The sequence below is a fragment of the Lacerta agilis genome, chromosome 7 (assembly GCF_009819535.1).
Source record: "Lacerta agilis isolate rLacAgi1 chromosome 7, rLacAgi1.pri, whole genome shotgun sequence".
Classification (NCBI taxonomy): domain Eukaryota; kingdom Metazoa; phylum Chordata; class Lepidosauria; order Squamata; family Lacertidae; genus Lacerta; species Lacerta agilis.
The window spans coordinates 81,150,945-81,158,066 of record NC_046318.1 but is presented as its reverse complement, the minus strand read 5'-3'; the positions used below and the strand labels follow the sequence as shown (position 1 = coordinate 81,158,066).

The window sequence follows — 7,122 nt, the reverse complement described above, 5'->3', positions numbered from 1 at the left end:
CACTGGTTTGGGAAGCAGGTGTAAACAGAATGTTAGCCTACCATCCTGATATCTATCCTGCTGCTTCTGATAAAACATTGCATTCTGATATATTTTCCCCCAAACCAGCTTCGATCCTAATGAGGAAAAGAATGACCTTGGGCAATGGATATAGGATATAATGTTGAAATTGCAGCATGGGAACAATTGTGGATTGTAGATGTGAAATTTACAGTGTGCTATGGATGCTGTGGGTCAAACCACAGAGCCTAGGGCTTGCCAATCAGAAGGTTGGTGGTTCGAATCCCCACGACGGGGTGAACTCCCGTTGCTCGGTCCCTGATCCTGCCCACCTAGCAGTTCGAAAGCACATCAAAGTGCAAGTAGATAATTAGGTACCGCTCCGGCGGGAAGGTAAATGGCATTTCCGTGGGCTGCTCTGGTTCGCCAGAAGCAACTTAGTCATGCTGGCCACATGACCCAGAAGTTGAACACTGGCTCCCTCGGCCAATAAAGCGAGATGAGCGCCACAACCCCAGAGTTGTCCACGACTCGACCTGATGGTCAGGGGTCCCTTTACCTTTATGGGATAAAAGAGAACTCTATGAAAATGATGCATAGATGGTACTTAACACCTAGTAAACTAGCAAAAATGTATAAATCAGAATCCAAGAATTGTTGGAAGTGCAAAGAAAAAGAAGGCACCTTTTTCATATGGGGTGGGTTTGTAAAAAAGCTAAAGTTTACTGGGAAATGATATATAATGAGTTGAAAAAATGTCCAAGCTAACTTTTATTAAGAAACCAGAAGATTTTGTTTTGGGGATAATAGGTTCAGAGATACCTAACAAACAGAAGAAATTATTTATGTATGTAACCACACCTGGCAGAATGATATATGCCCAGAGATGGAAGGAAGAAGCAGTCCCAGCCAAGGAAGATTGGCAGCAGAAATTATTGGTGTATGCAGAAAGGCGAAACTTACTGGAAGAATAAGAAAGCAGGAAGAAAAAGTATTAAATTTAGAATGGAGATCATTTATTGAATATTTAAAGAGGTATTGTAAAAAAAAAAAACTTAAATCATTAGCAGGGTTGACATAAAAACGTGCAGTTAAATATTTTAAATATGATTGTTTTGGACAAAAAAATAATTAGGTTTAACTTGGATATGCAGAGGAAAAGATATAACTTAAGTAACCGCAGAAAGGGGGGAGGGGTTGGTATTAATATTGGGTATATGAAAATTGTTGCAGAAAAAGAAGTTTGGATGGTGTAAAATTAGAAAATTGAAAAATAAAATATTGAAAAAGAGAGAGAGAGAAGAATGACCTTACTGCCATTAATGTGTACAAGGTCTCAGTCGCTTGCAACCAAGTGGCACCTTAAAAACAAACCATTTTGCCATGGCGTAGAGTTTTCTAAACTCAAGAGCAGACACCCCTAGATTTAAGAAATAAAGGGCTGAAATTGATTCAGCCTCTGCTGCTGAAAGAGATCCAGAGGTCTTCTTCCACCTTGAACTTCCAGCTAAACCGAGCTGCCAGTGTATCAGTGCTGGGTCTTGGCAATACTTTCAGGAATTATTTCTATAGCGTCAGACTCGAGAAGTGTATACTTGAAAGTGGCTGGCTGAGCGAACCATGAGGAGTCAAAGTCTGACTGCTAGTTCTGAGCAGGAAGGAATGGACTGTGGCGCAGTGATGCACCTCTTGCTTGCGGCTGTTGCCTAATCCGCCTTCCTTTTATCCGAAGGCTGGGGGGAAGGGAACAGAGACACTGTGGTTGCACAAACCCAAGGAACTGCTGAGCCTGCATGCCACCTCAGTCTCTGAAGAATGCAAGATTCCAGGAGTACCCAGGGTTTGGTTTCCTCTGAATGAGGGACAGAGAAGACCGTGGTGTCTTTAGGAAATATGGTGTATTTACACATATGTACAACCTGAGCCTGCTCATAGCATCCACATCCCAAGAAGGTCTTGCTTCTCCCAAAGCCTTGGATTCCAGCAGAAACAGACAATTGTATAGTTGAAAGGGACCACAAGGGTCATCTGTTCCAACCCCGCTGCAACCTTTTTGCCAAGTCTAGGGCTCGAACCCACAACCCTGAGACTTAGTCTTATGCTCTACTGACCAAACTATCCTTAAGAAATCAAGCATGTCTCTCCCTCATAGGCTTCTGCCTGCTGCCACCTGCTTCTATCCTCAAGCCCACACACAACTCTGGCCCTTGTACTTCTCACCAACAGCCAGGCGAGGGAGGAAGACCCACCCACTGGTCCTCTAGCACAAGGCCACTTCCTTTGTTACCCTAATGACCCACACTTAGGGTCATTGTAGCCAATTCAACCATGAGATCCTTGCTGGATCCAGAAGGGACAATGGAGATGGTCACTGGCAAATAAAATCCTGGTTTGGTCTACAACTTTTTGCAGTCCTTCTGATCCAGCATGATCCAATGCACCAAGCTCTAGCTCAGGAACGAGAGTAGAGGTGGGGCCCTTTTTCAGCCCAAGGGCCGTGTTTCCTTCTGGGCAACATTCCAGGGGCCAAAGGGGATATAGAGTTTTACCTATGAATCATAGGCTAGTATCTACATATACTCATAGATCCCTGTCTATCCCGCATCCAGACAAGCGAGAAGCACTGCCGGATGCCAAGGGCACTTTATTTTTAAAAAGAAAGAAGTTCATTTAGCTTTCCAAAGTTTACATGTTGTTGTTGTTCAGTCGTTCAGTCGTGTCCGACTCTTCGTGACCCCATGGACCAGAGCACGCCAGGCACCCCTATCCTTCACTGCCTCCCGCAGTTTGGCCAAACTCATGTTAGTAGCTTCGAGAATACTGTCCAACCATCTCATCCTTTGTCGTCCCCTTCTCCTTGTGCCCTCCATCTTTCCCAACATCAGGGTCTTTTCCAGGGAGTCTTCTCTTCTCATGAGGTGGCCAAAGTACTGGAGCCTCAACTTCAGGATCTGTCCTTCTAGTGAGCACTCAGGGCCGATTTCCTTGAGAATGGATAAAAGTTTACATACTTTCCCATAAACAATTTGTTGTTGTTTAGTCATTTATTCGTGTCCGACTCTTCATGACCCCATGGACCAGAGCACGCCAGGCACTCCTGTCTGTCTTCCACTGCCTCCCACAGTTTGGTCAGACTCATGTTGGTAGCTTTGAGAACACTGTCCAACCATCTCATCCTCTGTCGTCCCCTTCTCCTTGTGCCCTCAGTCTTTCCCAACATCAGGGTCTTTTCCAGGGAGTCTTCTCTTCTCATGAGGTGGCCAAAGTATTGGAGTCTCGTCTTCAGGATCTGTCCTTCCAGTGAGCACTCAGGGCTGATGTCCTGCAGAATGGATAGGTTTGGTCTTCTTGCAGTCCATGGGACTCTCAAGAGTCTCCTCCAGCACCATAATTCAAAAGCATCAATTCTTCGGCGATCAGCCTTCTTTATGGTCCAGCTCTCACTTCCATACATCACTACTGGGAAAACCATAGCTTTAACTATCTGTACCTTTGTTGGCAAGGTGATGTCTCTGCTTTTTAAGATGCTGTCTAGGTTTGTCATTGCTTTTCTCCCAAGAAGCAGGCGTCTTTTAATTTCGTGACTGCTGCCCCATCAACAATACCTTTAATTTATCCACTGACTTCCCTCCCAACCCCCTCCATGGTGTTCTATGTTTATCATTTAACGCTGCATATTTTAAATTATGTCACTCCATAGGTACATCCTGAGTTATTAGCCTTAATGTCTTTCATCTGCTGCTGCTCAGAATTCAAATCCCGCAGGCATTTTCATACAATTATAATGGTTCTTTAAATATTCTACAAAAGATGTCCAACCCTCAAAGAACGTTTCATCATTTTGATCTCTAATTTTTTGCGGTTAGCTTTGCCAGTTCTGCGTACTCCATCGTTTTAATAAGCCGTTCTTCCTTCGCTGGAACCTCACGCAAGGGCACATTCTAGGCAGGCAAGAACACACAAGCAGGGCTGGTGATGGGTGAATCCGAAGGACCAGGTACACCGGCTTGTTGTTGTTGTTAGAGTCGTTCAGTCATTTCCGAATTTACTGCCAAGGAGTGTGGTGGAGTCTCCTTCTTTGGAGGTCTTTAAGCAGAGGCTTTACAGCCACCTGTCAGGAATGCTTTGATGGTGTTTCCTGCTTGGCAGGGGGTTGGACTGGATGGCCCTTGTGGTCTCTTCCAACTCTAGGATTCTATGATTCTATGATTCTATGATTCTTCGAGAAAGATGGAGGGCACAAGGAGAAGGGGACGACAGAAGATGAGATGGTTGGACAGTGTTCTCGAAGCTACTAACATGAGTTTGGCCAAACTACGAGAGGCAATGAAGGATAGGCGTGCCTGGCGTGCTCTGGTCCATGGGGTCACGAAGAGTCGGACACGACTGAACGACTGAACAACAACAACAATGATTCTTCGTGACCCCATGGACCAGAGCATGCCAGGCACCCCATCCTCCACTGCCTCCCGCAGTTTGGCCAAACTCATGCCAGTCGCTTCAAGAACACTGTCCAACCATCTCATTCTCTGCCGTCCCCTTCTCCTTGTGCCCTCCATCTTTCCAAACATCAGGGTCTTTTCCAGGGAGTCTTCTCTTCTCATGAGGTGGCCAAAGTACTGGAGCCTCAACTTCAGGATCTGTCCTTCCAGTGAGCAGGATCTGCCCTTCCAGTGAGCAGAGACTTAGAGGACCTCATTTGGCCACAAGGCCTAAAGTTCTGCATCCCTGGTATATGTTCAGAAATGGAGAGAGAGAACAATACCAACAGAGGAGGAGTGGCGGACGATATTGATGGAATATGTAGAATTAGCAAATTTATCTAACAGAGTAAGAGACCACAAAGATGGAGCATTCAGGGAACAGTGTTAAATGTTTGCAGAATATCTGAAGAATCATGTTAAACAGGTTAAAACACTAGCGGGGATAGTGTAAATTCAGCAGTTTAAAGTATTGAAGTTATAGGGGAAAGGGAGAAAGGTGAATATATGGGGGGAATAGAATATGAAGTCTTAATGGATAAACAAATGGAACCATGGAAGGGGGGAGGGAAGTCAATGATGGAATGTGTGGTTATATTCAATGAAACGTGAAAATTGTAATGAAAATTATAAATACATACATTCTTTTGTTCGACCGTCAGTCAGAAAAAATACATTTGTACAGAATTTTAAAAACTTCTGCAGGAACTTTGTAGGGAAAAAGGAAAACATAACCCTCAATGGAATGGAGCTAAACAGATAGCTCCATATCGATACAATCAATAAAAATTAAAATTATAAATATATTTTAATAACAATACTGATAAAAGTCAGTATTGGAAGTCCATCAACGTATCTAAAGAAGTGTGCATGCACACGAAAGCTCATACCAAGAACAACCTTAGTTGGTCTCTAAGGTGCTACTGGAAAGAATTTTTTGTTTTGCTTTGAATACTGATAAAGTTATCCATCCCTGAACTGGAGAATAGGGCTGGGGGTGATGGGAGCTGTAGTTGAAAACATCTGGAGCGGGAGAAGCAGGGTTGGAGGAAGCAGTAGTCCGCCCTGGGTGTCACCCCTGAGGGGGGGGTGACAAAATGCTGGGCTGCACTCACTGCGGGGCCTGCAGTGCACCCAAGCCACGTGTCTCTCCTGGGAGTGACGCAGTGGCTTGGGCACCCGCAGGCTCTGTGCTGCCCCAAATGGTCCACCCGCCGCCTCTCCCTCAGCTGTAGGGCGCCTGAGTGGAAGGAGGCAAGCAGACTCCTTGGAGGCCCCACGGAGTGTCCTGCCCCGGCTGGACCCACTCTGGAGGCGGCTGGCCCCGCCCCTGGACGCAGGGCATGTGCGCCGCCCCAGGCGCCCAATCGGCATGTTCCGCCACTGAGGAGAAGGTTGCAGAAAGTTGGCCTAGTCCATTATTTGATTGTTCTTTTTAAGTGACAATGGAAGGTGATAAAAGGAAATGTGTCTGTTGTTGGTTTGTTTTTTTCTTTCCCAGCACAAAGGGAAAGATGGATGTGTTGTTGTTTTTATTTATTATTTTTTCCCTTGAGTTGAGTCCATTTTTCATTTTTTGATAACAATCTAATTTCTCAACAAGAGTGACATAAAAACAAAACAAACGCCAGCCGAAGCCTGGAGCTCCGCCAGCCTGGCTGCTCTCCAATTTCCCTTTCCTTTCAACGGGAGCGACAGCCAGTTTCACTGAGTCTTTCTCCCACCACTTAATGATTATTCTAATGCTCCTGACCTTCAACCACACTGGCACGAGTAGCGAAAGTCTGGCTGGCTTTCTGCTCAAAATCAATAGGTTCAGAGGCCTTTTCCCTAACCGGTCTCTCTTTTTAAACATGGCTTTCCCTTCTGGCTCCACACTGCAGGACCTGAGTATTACTTGCTTGGTCAACAGACATGAGAAGGTTGCAAGTTACACACAGCTGGAGGAGAACCTTTGCCTGAAGGGATGATCACTCTGTGTTGTTCAAAGGCCAAGAACCTACCTTCTGGGTCTCTCAGGTGTTCACCATTGAAAAAACAGAACTGCTGCTTACCATCCGTCCAAATGTATTTCCATATTTTTTGCCCGGTCTTTTAGTTTTTGCAATGCTGGAATCCCTTACAGATGGCCATTCAACCTATGCTTGAAAACCTTTAAAAATGGAGGGTCCACCACATTCCCATGTAATTCATTCCACTGTCGAGCAGCTCTTACTGCCAGAAAGCTCTTCCTGTCTTGTAACCTGAAATCCATTGCTTTGGGCCATACCCTCAAGGACAGCAGAAAACAAGCTTGATCCATTGTCCATGGGACAGCCTTTCAGGTATCTGAAGATGGCTGTCATGATTTGTAGATGGCTATCATTAGGAAAGGAATTGGGGGGACGACTTACTGATATCATAATGTCGTTATACAAATCTGCAGCGTGGTTGTGGACAGTTCTGGTCCCTTCACCTCAGAAACAGAGCTGGACACTCCCCACAGCATATAGAAGCCGTCCCAGTTTCTGATTTGATCCCGGAATGTCCCACTTTTCCTTAGGGCATCCCTATTTTCTGTTGGAGTTCATAGTCTATGTGCAGCTTGGCAAGTGAGCAATTAGTGTTTTGAGACAGAGCATGGGAGAAATTTGTCTGGAGA

At 45.3% G+C, this 7,122-nt stretch overlaps 1 non-coding gene across 1 annotated transcript; it reads left to right on the top strand.

Moving 5' to 3' along the window:
• Nucleotides 1-1,541: 1,541 nt before the first annotated feature.
• On the top strand, nucleotides 1,542-1,763 carry LOC117050519. The gene has a single exon (XR_004427092.1). It is a non-coding gene; the product is annotated as a small nucleolar RNA U3 (small nucleolar RNA).
• Nucleotides 1,764-7,122: the final 5,359 nt, after the last annotated feature.